We start from the raw sequence: 21,814 nt of genomic DNA on the forward strand, positions 1-21,814 counted from the left end.
TGGCACATGCCTTCAATCTCAGCATTCGGGAGGTGGAGGCAGGTGGATCTCTATGAGTTCTAGGCCAGCCTGGTCTACAGAGCGAGTTCTAGGACAGCCAAAGCTACACAGAGAAACCCTGTCTCAACAAACAAAATTTAAAAAGACAGGATCTCTCACTTGAACCCAGAGCTCGCTGCTTCAGCTAGTCTGGCCAATTGCTCCAGGAATCCTCTGTCTGTCTCCCTAGTGCTGGGACAACAGGTAGGCTGCCACACCCACCCAGAATTTACATGGTCCTTACACTTGTGAGGAAAGCACCTTGCCCATTGAGACATCTCCCTGCCCCAAAGCTTTTTTTTTTTTTTTTTTTTTTTTTTTTTTTTTTTTTTTTTTTTTTGAGGCAGGGTTTTCTTGTACAACATCCCTGGTCCACGAACTCACTATGTAGACCAAGGTGGCCTCGAACTCAAGAGATCTGCCTGCCTCTGTCTCCTGAGTGCTGGGATTAAAGGTGTGCGCCACCATGTCAGGCTACCTGCAACCATTTTTAATAGCTACCTCCGAGATGGAACACAGGGCATGGAACTGGCTGGAAGTGATGACAGGCCTCAGTATCCCTAATGATCTTTAGGATCCTTTAAATTATTTTCCAAGGTTTTGTTTTGTTTTTAAAAGCAATGACCAGCTTGGTGTGGTGGCATACACCAGCAATTGGCAAGTAAAGGCAGGAGGATTACAAATTCAAAGCCAACCTGAGCTACACAGTGAGACCCAGCCTCAATAAAATAAAATAAAAAGACCAAGGATATAGCTCTTGCTTGGTATGTGCAAGGATCCGAGTTCCACCCTCAGTCCCAGAAGAGGCACTGAACATCCTAGCACAGCGTGGCAGAGCAGTTATGAAGGGATCTACCAGGAGAAGGTGAAGAAGGCCTCAGTCACAGATGGCTCCTCAGAGAGGCATGGTGTGTGTACAACTTTGACAGGCACCTAAGAGCCTGGAAGGTCAAACCGGGGCCACTCTGGGGCAGAGGATAAACTCACCCACTCCCACCGCCCCCCATGGGCCTCCCCAGAGTGCCTGAAGAGTGGTACCTTCTCCCTCACGCTCCTGCCAGCGTGTTCTTCCCTCACCCTAATCCCACCAGTGTGAGCCCAGGTCTCCTCACCTGCACTGGGGTTTGGGGGCACCCTGACTATGCACACCTTGATGAGTACGAAGCTTGGTGAACAGATGGGAAATATCCAAGAACCGTGTGCTCTTCCCTCTAACGAAGGATGCCACACACCTGCTACAGCCGGAAAAAAAACCAAAGCAGCCCTGGTGGAAATTTGACCACCCCAGAATCACAGGAAAAGAAGTAAAAGAGGTAAAATGTACAGGACCCCTAGACCCATAAGTTGCCACCCCCTCAGAGAGAGAAAAGAGCTGCAGATACATGGGCCTTGGGCACTGATTTCTACACACGGTGTCAAGATGCTGCAATGCTGAACCAGATCCAGAGCTATTATCATCACACATGCTCTAGCAGGTATTCCCAGCTCAGCTCTGCCAGGCAGCCTCGGGGCTCTGCTTAGAGTTTAGTTATGCACAGAGACCGAGGGACAGTCCCTGGTGTGTGAAGGCTGGCTCTTCGGGCCCGGCTTCCATCGTATACCTGTTTATAGAGGCTTGGGGTGGAGATCTGGTCAGTCCTCTCAAGTGAAAGGAGTCAACCCCAGATCCCAGGGCAGGAGGGCTTGGAGAGGAGCCACCAATGATTCACCCCTGCTGGGCTCCAGGCTGCTCTTCCCTAGTCTGAAAGGTGCTTCAGTTTTACCCAGGGCATCTCATCTCCCACACGGTTTACTTGAGAAAGTTCCTGTTCTATAAAATAATCCCATGACTGCTGAATAGCTTAGCTGGTAAAGGCACTTTCTACCAAACCAGATGTCCTTGAGTTTAATCCCGGGGGCCCGCATGGTGGAAGGACAGCCAACTCCCACAGGTTGTCTTCCCATTGCCACATGCATGCCATGGAACACATGCACACACGGGCATACACACACACACACACACACACACACACACACACACATGCTCTAAATAAATAATGTAATTTTAAAGATTAGGTAATTCCAGGGCTAGAACTGTCGGTCAGTCATAAAGCTATTTGTCCTTAGCATGTACAAGGTCCTCTTGGTTTAATTCTGAGCACCCTGAAAAAAAGGAAAATGAAAAACCAGCATGGTGGCAAACAGCTGTAATTCTAGCTGCTGAAGGAGGATGATCATATGAACCAAGAAATTCAAGACCTAGTGAGACCCCCCCACACTCTAAAATAAGCAAGCAAATAAATAGTTTTAATGTAAAATGTAGAAAAGCCTTGAATTACATCAAGCCACCACTGCCTGCCCAGTTCTCTCAAGGTTCCTCACACGCTGTCCTTAGTGGACATTCAGTGCATTTTTCTTGATGGACAGAAACTATGCTGATGACTTGTAAATCCACGGGAGACCCAAAGGTGGGAGGAAGTGGGTTACTAAAGTAAGTCAAAGCAGGTCTCGAGTTTCCCATCCCAGGCTGATGGACGGCCGTGAGGTGGGCACTCCCAGGACGAGAGCATTTGAGGGAAGGGACACAGGCTGCTCAAGGACCTGAGAACCACGGTCATTGCTACCCTCTTCCACATCACCACTGGCTAATGGTGCCGGGCCTTCTCCTGTGCCAGGTACCTGCTGAGGCTTCCGATGCTCCATTCTACTGGACCCTCTCATCGGTGTGCATGGCAGAGACTCATCTCCTCACAGATGAGGACACCGAGGAACCAGTGACAGAAAGAACCAATGCATCACTCTGAAAGCCAAGAATACTTGTTCCCATAACCCAAGTCCCAAACAGAAACGTCAGGAATAAAGGAACCCTCAAAGGCTACATGAAATGATCCTTGAATGGTCTCATGCTCATTTTTCAAAGGAAGCTTTAAAACTGGATCCTCTGACAAGGCAGTTTCCTGATGATCCTTCGTCCACCAGGGCATCTACTGAAATGAGAGTCATAGAGCTGACACACCCCACTCAGCTCAAGAATGGTAGCCCGGTTTGCCTCATCACCAAACATTATATGCAAGGGTAAATGCACACAGGCAGCATCCCTTGAGCAAAAAACTACTTTAAAATGCCCAAACAGGTGAGCTCACTAGAAACCTTGTTTTGTTTTGTTTTTAGAGGCAAGGTTTCTCTGTATAGCCCTGGCTATCCTGGAATTTGCTCTGTAGAACAGACTGATCTCAAACTCAGAGATCTGCCTGCCTCTGCTTCCCAAGTGCTGGGATTAAAGTTATGTGCCACCACTACCTAGCTTAGAAGCCCATCTATAAATATTATTCTGTGCATCTATTCCCAGACAGCCACTTGGAAATAAATACAAAAGTCAATGGATTCTAGGGAGTTCTAGTTAAACAGCATGAACAACCAAGACTCACACAGGATGAGCACCCCTCGAATGAAGTCACTCAAAAGGCCAATGTGATACACACTGTAACCCTCACCTTTCAGAGAAAGAAACAGACTGTGGCCTGCGCAGAGTGGCCAAGCTCTGGCAGCTGTGACTGGACAGGGCAGATGGGATGGCCAAATCTCCTAAACCTCCAGCAGTTCATGGGTTCTGACAGCTGAGTACCCACAGTCTGAGTCTCCTAGAAAGAAACCCTCTGGCTACATCCCAATGCCATCAAGTGTCAACTAAGAAGGACCATGCTAAGGGGAGGAGCAACCGCATCCTTCTATACTGCCAGTCACATTCTGAAGTTGGTGGGAAATCCTACGAAGTCCAAAATTACCCTGGGAATCCCCGTGGGAAGGTGCTGAGGCCGGTGGCCATACCCACAGTGCCAAATTACATCAGCCATCAGAATGAGAAGATAACAGAAGCCAGGTGTAGTTGAGGCAGGAGGATTCCAGACCAACCTGGCTATCTTAGGTGTCACAATATTCACATGAGGAGAAGGAAATAAGGAAGAAGAAAGGAGGGGGAGGAAACGTGAGGCCTGTGCTTTGCTAGGGTAGAAGAGTTGTCCCCATGGCATCCTTCCCAAGGGACTAGCAAGGAGAAGGAGACTACAGGCCAAAGCAAACTGGGGGATGGAAAAAGGGAAAGAGAAGGGGGGCAACATGGGGCATGTAATTTTCAGGCGCATACACAGGACTGCCCCATATTAGCTGGGGCACTGGGATAGGTGCCCAGCTTAAGGAACCTCACTATCTACCCTTTCCAAAATATATCTCATTAAGTAGAATAACGGGACTAAATGGGTTGTTCCTGTCTTTTTCCTTCAAGCTTCTTCTTTAGTTTGCATAAATTAACTACCAGAGGACCATGAGCCCATGCAAGAGGACTCCAAGCACGTGCTACCAGAATCCCAGGACGGCATGGTTTATGACTCATAAGTTACTAAAACATCTATACCATACATGCTTTCATAATCTAAACTATCAATGGAGGCCTTGGGTTCTAAAGTTGGACATCTACGATAATTTTACTTCTATCACTTAGCAGCTATGAGACCTTGGAAAGGACTTTTCTGGGCCTCAGTTTCTCCAGCCTCAAACGGGCACTATAATGGAATCAAATCTGTGGGAGTTTGTGGGGATTCAAGGAAGCAAGCGCCCACCACAGTGCCTCACCCAGGGTTAGGGTCCCTTCCCCCTTACAGAACAAATATCAGGAGCTTGATGGAGGTTCACGGATGAGCAAGTTCCATCTCCTACATGCCAAGGAAGGGACCTTTGCTTCACCAAGCAAGGCAAGGCAGCTGGTTGGCTAAAGGGCCCGGGCAACAGACCCAGCAGCTTTTCTAAGCTTCGCGGCTGTGCCCACAGGAGGGAGAGAAGACAGCAGATAAAAATACCTCATGAGGAAACATTACAGACCCACCCAGAAGGCAAGACTGTACAAGCATGGAGATCTCAGGAGACTGAAAACCAGCATCCCAGCCAGCCAGCAAGTAACCCTCCATGGACCTTTGAGTACTTCACCTCCTGCCTGCTGGGTTGCTGAAGGTACACCAGGCCTCCAGCTCTTCCCAGAAGCCCTTCCTGCCTCCCTGTCCCTGCATTACAAGCCCTCCCATTTCCCCTGACTCTGGGCTCCCAGATAAATATCAGCTTTGCAAGACACCCTCCAGAGTCCCAGATCCCCAAATATACAATTCACAGAAGGAATAACAGGGAGGGAAGAGCACCGTGGAGCTCTCGGGTCCAGCGTCAGCCGGTTGTGCTAATTGCCAGCCCTTGCCCTGCTGTTAGGAGTCTCAGCTGGAAGGAGCTTCTTGCACCAAGACTGACTCTCCTCTCTTGGCAGATATACACAGATATGCGATACCACGCCCTCCGCAGAACCCTACTGAAAACTTTCAGGACCCTTCTATTGGCTTATAGTCATTCCTTTGTGCCCAACCAAGGACAGGCAATAGAAATAAAGAGATGCTTCTGGAGGCAAAGCCTGACACTTGAGCCCCACGCTCTCTAAGATAGGACGAGAAAGAATTAGGGCTGAGGCATGGGAAGAGCTGTCCTTTCTTCCAAAAGACTGGCAGGGAGAAGGAGACTGCAAGCCAAGGCAAACTTGGGGACGAGGACACCAAGTTTTTGGAGGGTCAGCCGTGATAAAGATACTTACCCTGGTGTTACTGGTGATGGGAGAGAGACACGAGAGATCGGGACACCCCAAGCTGTTTGATTCCTGCCACCACCCAGAAGCCTCACCTGGTGACCTGGCACCAAGAAACCGACCTCACCCAGCATGGTAGGACATGCCAGGGCATGTGGCTTGAGGATAAGAGCCCTGCATTTCCATGACAGTCACAAGATGTCAGAGTCAGCGTTCAGAGCCTACATGACAGAGCACAGAATCACGCGGACATGAGCAGAGACGCATGCTTCAGAGCAACTAGGACCTTTTCAATCAGACCTGTCTGCACCTCTTCGTCCCCCCAGGCATGGAAGCAGCTTCCTGGGTTTATCTGTGGGAGGCCCAAGGACCCACAATAGTTGGTTCATACAGCCCTGGCTGGGTAGACAGAGCTCCCTGCCCTCCACCAGGGCGCACAGTTATGAGCAGCTGGGTTCACAGGGGGAACTTTTAGAAATTCAGGTGCCTGGGCTCGACTGCCAGGGATTTGAGTTCTGACAAGAAAACCGGGAAGCCGATGCCTTACGTGGCAATTCCAATGTAGATGTCAGGCCTGAAGAAACAGGAGGGGAAGAGAGATGGCTTGGTGGTTAAGAGCACTGACTGGTGTTCCAGAGGACCCAGGTTCAATTCCCAGGCCGTCTGGTGTCTGATCACGCCAGGATATTTAAAAAAAAAAAAAAAAAGATTAAAAAAGCTGGAGAGATGGCTCAGCGGTTAAGAGCACTGGCTGCTCTTCCAGAGGTCCTGAGTTCAATTCCCAGCAGCCACATGGTGGCTCACAACTATATGTAGTGAGATCAGACCCCCTTTTCTGGGGTGCAGGCATACATGCAGATAGAGCACTTGTGTACATAAAATAAATAAATAAATTTTTTTTTTTTTTTTTTGGTTTTTCGAGACAGGGTTTCTCTGTGTAGCTTTGCGCCTTTCCTGGGACTCACTTGGTAGTCCAGGCTGGCCTCGAACTCACAGAGATCCGCCTGGCTCTGCCTCCCGAGTGCTGGGATTAAAGGCGTGCGCCACCACCGCCCGGCTTATAAATATTTTTAAAAAAGAAAAAGGCAGAGAAACCCTGTCTCAAAAAAAAACAAAAAACAAAAAAAACAAAAAAAAAAAAAAAGAAAGAAAGAAACAAGAGTGGCTTCACAGCTTGAGGGAGAGCAAGATTTGCGTAGACCTGACACCCGCCATGTGCGGCTCCCTGGCTGCGGGCACCACAGTCCCACAAAGAGCCCACAAGTGCTGGGAATGAGGTCTGAATGCAGCAGCCTCATCACCTGGCTCTTTCTGCCTTTACCTGCTGAGTTCTGGGCTCCAGCCACAACACCTCTGATCACTCAGACCCTGAATCCAGAGACCCGGGAGGTGTTTTAACCTCTCCCATCTTAACTGTTAGTTCAGTCTGGAACCAAGGCCTGACCCTTCCCCCTCTGCCCACCCTCCCCACCTTCTCTACCACTAACGCCTTCTCCACTGTGACCCACGGTCTATGAAGTCTGAGCCTGCCAGCCTTGCTGCCCTGCAAAGACTCCCCAGAGTTCTAAAGATACCAATTTTCCCCTCGAGTTGGCCTGGGGACCTCCTGCAGGTTAATTCCTCTCTCTAAGTACTGTTCCCTCTCTTTCTCCACCTCCTCAGCCACAAGTCTCTGATCTCAGGCCCTTTGGTGACCTAACAGTTACATCTAGAGCCAAGCTAGGTCTGCCGTTTCCTGGGAAGGAAAGGCCACTGGGTAGACGTGGCTCTGGCCTGTAACACAGGAGAGATAGACTGAGGGCTGAGGCATGGGACTAGTTGGTGGTGGTCGAGGACATTGATGCTGGTATTGTTAATCCCATCAACCAAGAATAAGACCACTACCAGAATTAAAAGCCAAATTTGAAGCAAGCTTTAATTAAATACTAGTCAGGTGGATGAGCTCTGGCCAGGTTCATCTCTGGGTTCCAGAAAAACGGCCTTGAATCAGGGTTTACAGTGGCTTAAGCATTTCCCATCAGGTCCAATCAGGGGCAAGCATACATCCTGACGAATTTCCTGCCTGTGAACCTCCTGCCCACATGTGATCAAGCACATCCAGTACAGATGGGTCAAACTTGTTTACGGGAGGAAAACATGTGGCTTGTCATCTCCCATAAACAACAGCCTCCAGCATTTCAGGAACTATCCTTGAGCAAGAGGCTTGCAGATTGGAGACATGTTTGTTTCACGGATCTCTTCGGCATAGTCTAATTAAAACTTAAAATGTAACTTTAGGTCGTCCAGTCTGGGGTTCAAGTTTCATAGCTGGGGAAAGATCAGAGAGTCACAGAGAGGCCAGGCAGACAGGCTAAGGCCAGACTAGAGAGAAAAAGCTGGAAACTTGGTAGCAAAGAGCATGAACATAGGCCCACGGGCCATACATAGCTATGGATAGCCATGGACCACACAATCAGCCGTGCGATCCAGGAAAACAAGAAAGTGACATGCTTATCTGTGCATGTCTGGGCCAGCAGGAAGGAAATGAAATGCTCCTGGGCTCACCAAAGATTACCATCACTCAAGCCATTGTAAGTGGCTGGCAACAAATGCACTGTCACACACCATCAGTGGAAATGTCCATCCCACTCGCCTCTCTGAAAGGCAACCCTACCAATAGCTGCCCAGATTTTAAGTATGTCTACATTTTGACCCAGAAGTTCCATGTCTGCCAAGGACAGTGACTGCAGCATCCTTTCATAAGCAGAAGAAAGAAGTAGCAGAAATGACCACCTGGAGAATCGATCATGGAAGACAGATCCACAGTTTCCTCTTCCCGACCCTTTTAAGCTGGAAACATTTCAGAATTCATAAGCGGTTGCATTTTGAAATGGTAACATGAAGTATAGCGTATGTCCTACAATACCCCAGCAGGGCACATTCAGGAATGTAAATACTGCTGCCGCTAAGACCATTTCTGCCTCATACATGAATTACCTATTAGCTCAGGTCACATTGGATCATCAAATAAATTTAAAACACACTTGTTTAAATACATTTTTATTTTATTTTATGACTATGGGAAAAACTAGAGAACTGAATAATTAAGATGCCAGGGAACCTTCGCTGTGCCCAACAGAGGGCTATAAGACCCTGTCATACATGCTCACTGGGCCCATCAGGCTCTGCTCTCTTCACTTGTCCCAGGACTCTAAGCATCAGTACCCTTCAGCATCGTCACCATGCCAAACAAAGGCAGTCTTCAAGTGCTTCAGGACAATCATCCCACTCAATCCACAGAGCAATAAATATGAGCTACCACAATCCTCATTTATCCACATGTATTCTCCATCATCTAAGTGAGGTGTGCCTCCCCCTAGGCCACAAGACAACAACTGGTCCCTTATTCTCTTGCCTCCTTTCCTCATAGTTCACATTCCAGTCTTTGAGTCACATGTCAGGCTTGAGAACCCAGACATTCCAACTCTAGGGTCTATCCTCTTGATGCCTACAGATCCTCATCTTTTCTAGGAAAAGTGGATTAGAACATTGGTGGAACATAGCAAGTCACAAGCTCATAGATGATGAAGCCTTTGGATCCACGACCAGGGCACAATTGCTATCCTGTAGCAGCTGGAATCACGGCACACAGGCCAGAAGGAGTGTGCCCCTTTCCTGTCAGAAACACCTGCCAAGAGCACTGTGAGCATATGACCAGAGACCGCAAAAGTGCAAACATGAGCCTGACACCAGAGTCTGCTCAGCCTGGGATCTGTCCCAGAAGATGGACAGCACTGCCCCAGTCCATCTACATACCAGGCTTCAATTTGCTCAGTCTAGGGTATAAAAGTATTAAGGTAACAGGCACCAACCACCACCACCGCCTCCACTGGCCATCCATTCCCGGCTTTGTATAAAGCTGTCTGCAAGACAATTCCCACCCCATCTAGGTCAGGTCGTCATAGAAACCTAAGGAGAATAAACTCTAAAAGCACCCCTTTAAACAGGTACAAAAACTGAGAAATGCTGCCCCCACGCCCATCTCCAGGTAAGATCCTGCCAGGGACCCATAGCAGTTAGTGCTCACATGGTACAGGCCATGAGGACAAGGTGGGGAGGGTCAGAAGGGACCCCCAGAAGCAATCTCTAATGTCTGCACCCAGGAAAGGGACAGGCACCATGGCAGGAAGCCACCATCTCTCCAGCCTGCCTTGCACTCTAGATGTTACACGCCTCCAGCCCTCCTCCAAAGACTCTACCAAAGGCTTCTATGAAACCTCCGTTCCAACACACACACACACACACCCCTAAAGTAGCTTGCAACATGCCCCAAGATTTAGGTGTGCAACTCAATAGCACTCTTAGAGGATTACATCCTCGTGTAAACATCAATCAAATCATTGTAAGGGCTGCAGAGATGGCTCAATCAATAAAAAAATGTTCCGTATAAGCAAGATGATCTAAGTTCCACACAAAAGAGCCAACCATGGTGGTTGCACCTGTGATCCCAGCACTGAAGAGGTGGGGACAGGAAGGTCTCTAGGGTTGCTGGCCATCACGTCTATCTGAATTGGCAAGCTCTAGGTTCGGCCAGAGACCTTATCTCAAAAACTACCAATTAGATGGAGAGAGATTGAGGAAGACACTCAGTGTCAACCCCTGATCACCTCAAGCATGCACACATGCATGCACACACAAAAATCAAAATATGAAACATTATCAGCCTTTAGAAAGAATGCTTCTTTCTCTATGTCCACCCAGAATAATGACACATCCAACATAACTACTGCCTTACTTCTGAGGGTGGTTAGTGTTGCTTGATTGAAATGTGGATCTGAACAGCATGGACCCTGCCCCTGGCTTCACACACTCAGCACTATGTCAAGAGTTTTATCCCTAGTAGTGAGTGTAGCAATTGCTTCTTTCCATTGCTGAGTGTATTCTACTCTATATTATACCACATTCTGTCTATGTAGCCATGGATAAAGATTTGGACTGTTTCTATCTGGGGTCAATTATTTTTGTTTTGTTTTGTTTTCAAGAAGGTTTCTCTGTGTAGCCCTGACAGTCCTGGAACTGGCTCTGTAGACCAGGCTGGCCTTGAACTCAGAGCTCTGCCTGCCTCTGCCTCCAGAGTGCTGGGATTAAAGGCATGTGCCACCACCGCCCAGCTTGGGGTCAATTATTAATAAAACTGCTGTGCAGAATGGTATGCAAGTCTTTTGGTGCCCTCCTGTGCTGATTTCTCTTGGGGTCATATTCAGAAGAAGAGTAGCTGCAGTATAGGCCGGCATATGTTTCTCTTGGGCAGATGTTTTCAATACGATTTTCCAAAACGGTTTTAGCCAGCTCCCACTCCCACTTGCTGAGTGTCTAAGCTACACCTTGGTGTGGGTCTGTATCAGGTTAGTCATTCTGCGGGCTACTCAGTGCCGCCCACTGTGGTGAGATCATCTGCTGACCGCTGAAGATAAGGCTCTTTCCACATGTGTTTATTGATCATTTGGACATCTTTCTTTGCTAATAATACTTGATCAGGCCTTTTTTTTTTTAATTAGCCTATTTCTTATTTGTTCACAGCAGTTCTTTATCTAGCTGGATATGAATTCTTTGTTCGGTGTGTTTATTTCAAATCTCCTCCCAGACCACTACTTACCCTTTTACTCTCACAGTTGTCTTGTTTGTTTGTTTGTTTGTTTGTTTGTTTGTTTTTGATGCAGGGTCTCACTATGTAGCCCTGGCTATCAGGGAATTCATTATGTAAACCAGACTGGGCCTCTAGGGTTGCTGGTCAGCACGTCTATCTGAATTGGCAAGCTCTAGGTTCGGCCAGAACTTGAACTCACAGAGATCTGCCTGCCTGCTGGGATTAAAGGTGTGTGCTAGCTTTTAATGAAGAGTTCTTTGCTTTTATTTGGTGCTGGGGATGGAACGTAGGAGGGGTTTGTTCCCTAACTAACAAGGGCTAAGCATGTGCTCTTCCATCAAGTTACATTACCAAACCCTAGAGTTCCTGACTTTCATGAAGCCTCATTAATACCTTTCTCTATATGATAGTACCTTTTGAATAGTGTTCAAGGTATCTGTTTCTATGGAGTCATGGATGAAGGTTAGTGCAAGAGTGCATGCTTAGCATTGCAAGCCCTGGGTTCAGAAACCCTGAAATAAAACCAAAGCTATTTGTGCCCCATCAAATTCCACATGGATATTCTCCAGGATCTTCCAGAAGCTTCACTGATTTGCCTTTCACACTTAGAACTTGTGCTAGTTGGTATTCACTGTCAACCTGTCACAACCTAGAACTGCCTGGAAAGACTGTCTTCATGAAGAATTACCTAGATCAGTTTGGCCACAGGCATGTCTGTGGGAGACTACCTTTACGACTAACTGGATGTAGGAAGATTGAGCCGCTGTGGGTGACACTATTCCCTAGGCTGGGTTCTAAACTGTATAGGAGTGAAGGAAGCTGGGAATCAAGCAAGGTTCCTTCAACTGGATATGATTATTCAGTTCCTGCCTTGAATTCCCAATAATAATGAACTGTAACCTGGAATGTAAACCACATAAATCCATTCTCCTCTAAGTTACTTCTGGTCAGAGAATTTTTATCACAGCAATAGAAACAGGAGTAGAATGGAAAGTCAACCCTCTTGGATGGTTTTTGTGTACAGCATAGACAAAAATCATAGGAGTAGCTGAGTTATACTTTGAGGGTAAAGCTCTATTAGCCATGACCACAAACCATGTACACAGAAAGGCCAATCTCTGTGTAACTCCGTCCCACCCCAGGCCCCACACAACACAGTTTCTCCCACATCCTACACCTTTATCTGAACCATTTAGAGGCACTTGACTCCAACTTGTCCCTTAACCCAACAGACTTCAGATACATATACACCTGTTGTTGAGGGTATTTTGCGACACAAACTACATACAAAGCATTCATATTTTATACAAAGTTTCTACCACTTCCCATGAGTTCATTTTGATAACTGTACCCAGTTGCTATCCCATTAAAATGCAAAATGAAGGAGAAGGGGGAAATGCCCAGGCACGGAGCAGGAATATGCACCAGGCAATACAAGATGGCTCCTGACTAATGAACACCCTATGTGCCTCTCTGGGTGGAGAATTGGGAGGAGGGGCACAGGAAGGAGTAAACAGAGCCTTAAATCACCATGCTCACAACCTGCTGAAGAGACCACTGAAAAGCAGAGGTAGAGACCAGGTATGGTGGTGCATATAATCCTGGCACTTGGGAGGCAAAGGAAGAGGACATCGTGAGACCAGCTTGGGCTACATGGCGCAACACTGGGGCCCAACACTGAGCATGAGCTGGAGCTAGCTTTAAGAAGTTAAAGGATGGAGCATTCTGTCACACAGAAGCCCAGAAAGGAGAGGGACATGTTTGGAACTTCCCTGAGTCCAGAAGACATGTCATGGAGCAGAGGACCTTCCCAGTGGTGGTAAGAAAAAGTACAGCTTTCTTCTAAGCAAAATCAAAAGGCACTGGAGGCTAGGATTCAGAGTCTGCACCATGCAGCACAAAAGTCCAGTATGAGACTGTAGGCAACAGTCTCCCTTGAGACCCCTCCCATCACATCACAGGCTCAACCTGGGTAGGGACCAAAAGGACCTCTGGCCGGAACGCAGGCGTCAACAGGCTCACCCCCCCCCCAACCACCTCTGTTGTCCTCTACAGTCCTGGACTTAATCCCAGGCCCTCATCCCACCCACCCGGGTGGTGGTCCTTCTCACATTCTGTTGCAGCCTGGCTAGAAGGGTCTACGCTACAGACACCAGTGCCTCTTCCTAGGACTTTTCACACTCCCCAGCTGTAATTTCCCTTGCATTCATGGGATTATGTGATTAATATCTGCTTCCTGAATGAGGCTACTAACACCAGCAGGGCCAAGTCTGAGACAGCGCCTTCCCAGCACCTAGCACAGGACCTTGCCTTCACTATGTAATTTATATATATAAATATAAAAGTTCAAATACACGAAAGTAAAGAGTAAAATATGTACAGAACATCATGTATTTTCAGTGAGCATCTCATTCCTAATTGTTTTTAAATTTACATTTTTACTCTGTGTGTGTGTGTGTGTGTGTAAGTCAGAGGATAACCTACAAGGGGTCAGTTCTTTCAATCACCATGTGGGTCCCAGAAACTGAACTCGGATCCTCGGACTTTGCAGTAGACGTCTTTACCCACTGAGCCATCTTGTCAGTCCTCGCTCCAAATCGCATCACTTCTTCCACCCAGGAGATGCTGTTCCTGCTGTCACACATCACTCAGTACGTACCTTCGGATTGAGTGAATGAATGAATGACTCCTACCGTAAACACCTGATGGGTGCTCAGAGTTCTCGCTGATTTTATTATTAATATTAAAGGAGGGGAAATGAGGAAGGAAGGACCACAAAAATAGGTCGGTCGTTTTTTGCCATCATGTAAACAACTTGGATAAAATTGTAGGGGACAAGATTAAGACTACTGACGCCAGGCATGGTGGCACACATCTTTATTCCCAGCACTCGGGAGGCAGAGGCAGGCAGATCTCTATAAATTCGAGGCCAGCATGGTCTACAGAGCAAGTTCCAAGACAGCCAAGGCTACACAGAGAAACCACGTCTTGAAAAGCCAGGAGAAAAAAAATTAAGACTATTGACTAAAACAGATTTCCTTTGCTCCACATTTATGGGGCTTTAACACTTCAGGCCTGGTTTCATGGCCACATTCATCAAGAAAGGACTGTAGGACAAGAGAGGTTCCGTATTTCCTCTTTCAAATAAAAATCCTGGAGGAGGGAGTTTCCTCTCATAAACCAATCTGGCCTTTTACAGGCAGAAGACAAGGGCTGTCATGGAAGTGCGGGTCATAGCTTGCGTCCTCAGTGTAAAGGACACTGCACCTATTTTATGCCGATATCCTCACAACCATGGTTCACAAGAGTGTGGCCCTTCTGCGGTGCATTCCCACTTACATAGACTGTCCTTCTCTGGGATACCCCAGGCTGGAACACAAAGAGCAACACTTGGTACCTACAAGCATGAAAACTACCCTGGGATGCTGACCCACACCCAAGCCCAAGGGCACTCTTCTCATGGTAAAATATTATTACCTGGGTTTTCTAACTCTTTTCACAGTGCAAGGAAAAAATGTTCACGTCTCTATAAGCCTGGGACCTAGAGCTAAATCACATTGTGGAGTCTCTCCTTCCACGTGTGTGCACACGTGTGCACACAGTGACAAGTTCAGGCTCCCGAGGTGGTGATGGCGAGATGGGGCCCTGACACCTGTATGGCCTGAGGCAAGCTGCTCCACCCCCAGAAAACCATTTCCTCTTCTGAGAAGGAGGGGTTGCTGAGGTTTCCATAGACTAAGGAAAGGTTTACAACAGACTAGAGAGCCTCAGGCCGGGAAGGTTCTAGCACCCAAGTGCAGCTAGTTCTGTGGTCAAAACAAATCTTGATACATGCTCCATCCTGGAGGGACAGCCTGCTCTGAAAGTGGGGTGAATTTCTCCACTCCACTGGGGAAACTAACATGGGGGAGGGCCAAGAGGAAGCAGCGGTGGCCTCTGAGTCATCACACCGCCCCTCCCTGCTGTATCCCTTTGTTCCACAGGAGGTGAGCTGTGACTCACATGGACTCCAGTCCTGGGCTGCACCCTTCTGACCCAGTCCAGCAGCCCTGCCCAGAGTCGCTAAGGAAACATGGGAACATCCTCCTCCTCCCCCAGCACTGACCCCCTGAGGGGATGTTGCTCTGCAGCTCAAGATCTCCCTGCAGCACCAGATACGGGGGAATCTTGGGGTCCTGTGAGTTCACATCACCTTACCTCAACTGCCACCCATCACCATCATCACCATTACCACCACCACCATCACTACCTCCACCACCACCACCATCATCATCACCACCACCACCATCATCACTACCTCCACCACCACCACCATCATCATCACCACCACCACCATCATCATCATCACCACCACCACCATCATCACTACCTCCACCACCACCACCATCACCACCACCACCACTACCACATCTTTTCTGGTCTACGAATGCCTTTTTCCACTGTGTGCTCCTAAGTTATTTACCTATAATCTACAAAGGAGGAAAACAAAAACAACTCCAGGAATATCTCTGTGGTATTCACACCAACTCTCCTTTGGCTTGATTTCTATCGAGGTAAAACTTACCACTGTGTCTTGGTTACTTTCCTATTGCTGTGATAAGACACCATGACCAAGGCAACTTCTAAAATAAACTATTTAAATAGACTTACAGTTCCAGAGAGTTAGAGTCAGTCCATAATAGCAGAGTGAAGGCATGCCCCAGGAACAGCCAGTTCACACCCTGCACCACATCATGAGGTGGAGAGCACACTGGGAACAGCATGAGTCTTTTGAAACCCCAAAGCCCAACCTCAGTGACACACCTCCTCCAACAAGGCCACACTTTCTAATTCTTCCCAAACAGTTCCACAGACTGGGGACCCAGTATTCAAACATATGAGCCTATGGGGGCCGTTCCCATTCAATTCAACAGTGTTGTACAGCCATGATACCCATCCTTCCAGACGTTTTCATCATCCCAGGCAGAAATTCTGTGTCTATTAGGCAAGTACTCCCCATTTTCCCCTCATCTCCCACAATCCCTGGCAACCCCCACTGTTCTGTCTCTGAACTAGTCTACTTCTTGGTACCTCCTAAGTAGAATCACACATCATCTGTCCCTTTCTGCCTGGCTTATTGCACTCAGCACCGTGTCCTCAGGACTTATCCATTTGTAGCAGGTGTCTGACTCTCAGTCTGTAAGGCTGATTAATATTCCGTTGTAGTCTACAGCATGCTTTGTTCATGTATCCAATAGTGGACCCTTGGATTGTTGCTACATCTTGGCTGTTGTGACGGTAATGATGTGAATGTGAGTGTGACCGGAACTCTTTGAACCATGGCTTTGAACTCTTCTGGGTGGAAGCCCACAAGTCCATGCTCAGCCTCTGCCATGCTAACAGGACTCGCACCAGGGGAAAAATAACAGCTGGCGATCAATGAGCCGTCTTCCTCTATGTGTCTCACCTGCTAGAAAGACATTCGTCAACTCATGCATTCCTCTCCGTTCCTCTCCTAGTTTGCTCTTCCCTTCCTGAGCCCACTCCAACCGCATCAGCCTCAGATGAACCCCTCACTGCCTCCAGCTCTCCTCAATCACCATACGTAGGGAGAAGAGTATGTCTGACAAGGAACACAAATGCAAAGACCCGGAGGTGTCCACCTGAGGAGCCACACTGAGGCTGATGTGGCTGGAACAGGAAGAGCAAACCAAGATTCTAACTGAAGAAGAAACACAGGCCAATCACATGGGTTTGGTGGCCATGTTAGGGCTTTGTCATGTGTGAGCTACTGGAGCATTCTTGGAGACCTCCCAGGCCTTGAGAAAGATTCCTTAGGCTGCGTGTAAAGAACCAGCTGAAAAAAGGTAAGGACATAGGCCAGGAGACCCGCAGATAGACCAGCAGTGACCAGATGGCCTGTAGAAGGCGGGGGAGCACAGGCAGTGAGCAGCAGCCACAGTCTGGGTATATCAGAAAGCAGAGGTAAGTATGGATGTGAACGAGCCGAGCGTCACAGTGACACTTAGGGTTTCAGGCCTGAGCAACCAGAAGGATGGAGCTCTTGGTCACTGAGGGCAGAGAGAGAGGAGAGGATCCTGGAGGCCAGGGAAGAAGGGGCTTCAAGAAGAGAATATGACCGGCCACGTGACCAAACAATGCTAGTGGCCAGACCGCATGGCGCCAGAGAACAAGCCCCTGAGATGTGCCGTGCTAGTCACTAGAAACCTCGGCAAGGGGCTTTTGGGAAGAGGACATGGGGGCTTGGACTGATGAAACCGATGAGTTCAAAGGGAAATGGGAGGGCAGTTTTATTCACAGTCACAAAAAGATGGAGGCAATCCGAGTGTACGTCCAGAGGTGAATGAATAACGGGTACACGGCACATCCTCCAGTGGAATGCTACACATCCTAAAGAGGAAGGCACTTCTGATCCTTGCTACTACGTGGATGAGTCTCCAAAGCATGCTGCTAAGTGGCACGAGGCAGGAGGAGAACCCTTACATGAATCACCTGGAGGGGTGCAATTCATAGAGATGAAGAGAACCCAGGGGCTTGAGGGGATGGATATAACTACTGAGTAAATAGTTTCCATCTCCCCAGATGAAAATGTACACAACAATGTAAAGATATTTAACACTACTGAACTGTACATATAAAAAGAGCTACGATGAAGGGCTAGGGACGTGATTCCATGGTAATGTACCTGCTATGCAAGCATGAAGAGCTGAGTTTGGCTCTCCAGTGCTCATGTAAAAGCCAGGCATTGTGGCATGAACCTATAATCCCCGGGCTAGGGAAGGTGGCAGGGACAGGCAGATTTCTGCAGCTTGCTGGCCAGCCAGTCTAGACAAATTGGTGAGCTCTAAGTTCAGTTAGAGACCCTGTCTCAAAAAACAAGGTTGAGATGGAGAAACAGAGTTGGAATTGACCTAGAATGCTCCTTCCTGAGAACTAGTTCTCACGGCATCCAAAGAATGCGAGTTGCCAAAGGAGAAATGCAATTAAAAGTCCTACCCAGCTATAAAGCCTATGAACCACAACAATTACCAGCATGATGAGATTTCCTCTAGAGTGCCATAGTGGCACTTCCATCTCAGGAGCAACCAACAGCCACCTAACTGGATTCAAGGTCTACTCAACAGAGGGAACTCAAGCCCAACACTGTAAACCTAGACAACTACCTATGAGCGGTGAGATCATGGACCCTAGAAGAGAACCTACTACTGATACTTTCCTAAACAAGTGTAATTCCCAACTGTACTCTAATACCTCTCCTTATATCCACACATATGAGTAGCTCTCAGCCCTCACCAAAGAAGCTTCTTTTTGCTGCACACAGAGACCATCACAGAAGTCCACCAATGGTCAAAATGCAGAGAACATGTCTCATGATGTAGTCCAAGCTACCCTCAAACTCAAGATCCTCCTACCTCAGCCCCCTGTGTGCTGGGATTACAGAGATGCTCCATGGCGTCCAGAACTTTACTCACAATTATACAAGCTAAATTACCATCTGGACAGCCTCAGACACCCACAGCTTTCACGCTCTAAACTCCTGGATTCTATCTTCAGCCTCCTCAGTAGCGGGGACTTCCAAGCTATGTGACCATACATAGCTAAACCTTTAAAAAAAATCTAAAATGCATGGGCCAGTGAAATGACTCAGCAGGTAAAGGAGCTTTTCCTGCAAGCCTGACAATCTGAGTTCAGCAACTACAACCCATGAAGAGGTAGGAGAGAAGAGACTCCTCACAGCTGTCCTCGGACCTCCACATAAGCAGCACAACATACACACACACATATTATCCTCCCATACACACAGTAAATATATAAGCCAGAGCTATAGCCATTGTTGTCAGTGTCAAGTGTCAGGCATCACACTGAGACGCATGCACAAGATCTTCCTACCATTGGGAGCTCAGAGTGGTTTACGTCAGCACCACCATGAACACGCATCGCTCAGCAATCGGGATTGTCCAGTCTCACTATGATCCCACGGGAGCATGGTCATCGATATGGTCTGTCCTTGACAGAAATGATGCAGTGGCTTTATAAAGTGTCCGTATGCAGTGTGTATCCCCAACTGCAGGAGGGGCCGGACAGCAGGCTGTAGTGTTCTATGCCTGTGACCCCTGCACTTAGGATAGGATGACAAGAGGCAGATCAGGAATCCCAGGTCATCCTCAGCTACATAGCAAGTTCAAGGCCAGTCTGGACTACATGAGATGTCAAAAAGGGAATGGGGTGGGTGGAGCTGGAGAGATGGCTCAGCAGTTAAGAGCATTGACTGCTCTTCCAAAGGACTCAGGTTCAATTCCCAGCACTCACATGGCAGCTCACAATTGTCTGTAACTCCAGTTCTAGAGGACCTGACACCCTCACACAGACATACAGACAGGCAAAACACTAATGCACATAAAATAACAATAAGTAAATTTTTTAAAAAAGGGAATGGGGGTTACAGTTGGTCATGGGAAAGGGGGTGCATCTCAGATGTTCCCTTATCTGTAACTATCACACTCCTGTTTCTACCTACAGACTTTTCTCCTGAAATTCTGAAAAACTTCAAGCAGTATCTTACATCCAAGGTGATTGATTTGTAAGTATCAGCTTATCTAAACCAAGTGACCATGCTTCTGTAAACCAGAAGTTTGTTATAAAGCAGATTTATTCTCCAAAGTATGGGATGACCTCATTCAACCAGTTAGAAGCTTTGACAGACACTCAAACAAGAGGGAACCGTGCTGGACGGGGACTTCAGCTCTTCCCTGGGTCCCTATCCTGCTGGACGGGGACTTCAGCTCTTCCCTGGGTCCCTAGCCTGCTGGCCACACTGCAAATTTTGCACTCACAGGGTCTCCACAATTATGTAAGCAATTCCTTTAGGTAAGTCTCTCAATAAATAGCTGATAGACTTATATGCCCCACTAGTCTCTCTCTCTCTCTCTCTCTCTCTCTCTCTCTCTCTCTCTCTCTCGATACTAATATATACTCAAAACATGTGACTTCTATCAGAACCATCTATCTAACCATCTCTGAGGACCAGAACTTGCATGAAATTTCAAGCTATCAGATGAACAAGCTTTTTTTTTTTTTTTTTTTTTTTTTTGGTTTTTCGAGACAGGGTTTCTCTATGTAGCTTTGCGCCTTTCCTCGAATTCACTCGGTAGCCCAGGCTGGCCTCGAACTCACAGAGATCTGCCTGGCTCTGCCTCCCGAGTGCTGAGATTAAAGGCGTGCGCCACCACTGCCCGGCCCAACAAGCTTTTTTTAAAAGGAAAAAAAAAAACATAAAATATGGCAACCCAGAAAAATCTCTGTCCACATTTTGTTCGGGTTTTCACAGTGCATGCTTCTGTTGTCTGCATACAATCTTAGATGGATGACCGATAGCATTTCCTAGCAATTGGGGACTAGTTCTCCCCACTACACAGCAATTCCCTGGGCAGAAGGTAGGTATATGACATGGATTCAAACCATGAACTTTTTTGTTCTTCCTGGTTCTGAGGCTGAGACCCCGGGGCCTGCTTTGGGCATGTTCTGAACCTCCAACTTTCTGGTTCAAATCCCAGTTCAGAAATAAAGTTGGAATATACACTTCCAACCTCAAAGTTGCAAAGCTGAGTTATAACTTGTGCCAAGTTCAAGGCTAGCCTGAGCTAGTAGGTAAAACACTGTCTCAAAAAAACTAAAAGGGAAAAAAGTCCTAGCCCCTCCTCTCACTGGCAGTATGACCCTGGACAAGTCCTCTCTCTGTACCTCAGTTTCCTCACCTATAGAATAGGAATAAAAATACTAGCTCCACGTGACTGGCATGAGGTTTAAATGAAAATACCTGTAACCGCAAACTACCTGGCATCGTATCTTTCAAAGAGCATATTTTGATTCATTTGTGAAATAAATTCAGTGGAATCAACAACCACAATTTTTAAGTAACAACAGCAACAACAACAACAAAAGATAGCAATACACAGTACAGAAAAGAATTCTCAGCTGCAACTACAGACTATAAGTACTGTCTCATTGATCTTTTGCTTTTGTTTGTTTGTTTGTTTTTGGTTTTTCGAGACAGGGTTTCTCTGTGTAGCTTTGCGCCTTTCCTGGAACTCACTTTAAAGACCAGGCTGGCCTCGAACTCACAGAGATCCGCCTGCCTCTGCCTCCCGAGTGCTGGTATTAAACGCGTGCCACCGCCGCCGCCACCACCCGGCCTGATCTTTTGCTTTAGGCAGACATGTGTATGCTGCACACATATATAAAAAGACTACGGTCTAGACTGATTTCTTATGACGGGCCACCGTAAAAAGCATGTGAAAAGCTATCCCACCCCACCACCCAATAAATGTTTAATAAAATATGGTAGCAGCAGCATCACCATCTGATTCTAAAAGACAATGAGCTAGCTTTCCTAATTGGCAGTTGTTAGTACCATGGAATCGAACCACCAACATCTGCATCGATACTGCAGAATCAGGCATCTCCCTCCGTTCACACGCCAGCTCTCTCACCTCAAAAAAACTTGGGTGGTCATCTAAATATCTTCTGAGTCATACTGGCCCAGAACATACCAAATG

General features: G+C 47.5%; 1 protein-coding gene across 2 annotated transcripts in view; it reads right to left on the bottom strand.

Annotated features, from left to right (window-relative positions):
- The window catches only part of Arhgef3 (Rho guanine nucleotide exchange factor 3), a 283,414-nt gene that overhangs the window by 252,912 nt on the left and 8,688 nt on the right, over positions 1-21,814 (bottom strand). Inside the window, exon 1 of one of the 2 annotated variants that reach the window (XM_037208765.1) lies at positions 5,642-5,728. The exons of the other annotated variant lie outside the window; for it this stretch is intronic. The gene's annotated coding sequence lies outside the window, so the exon portion shown is untranslated. Of the gene's footprint in view, positions 1-5,641; positions 5,729-21,814 lie in introns of those variants that run through there. 2 annotated transcript variants of the gene reach the window in all.

This window comes from Peromyscus leucopus, chromosome 9 (genome assembly GCF_004664715.2).
Source record: "Peromyscus leucopus breed LL Stock chromosome 9, UCI_PerLeu_2.1, whole genome shotgun sequence".
NCBI lineage: Eukaryota > Metazoa > Chordata > Mammalia > Rodentia > Cricetidae > Peromyscus > Peromyscus leucopus.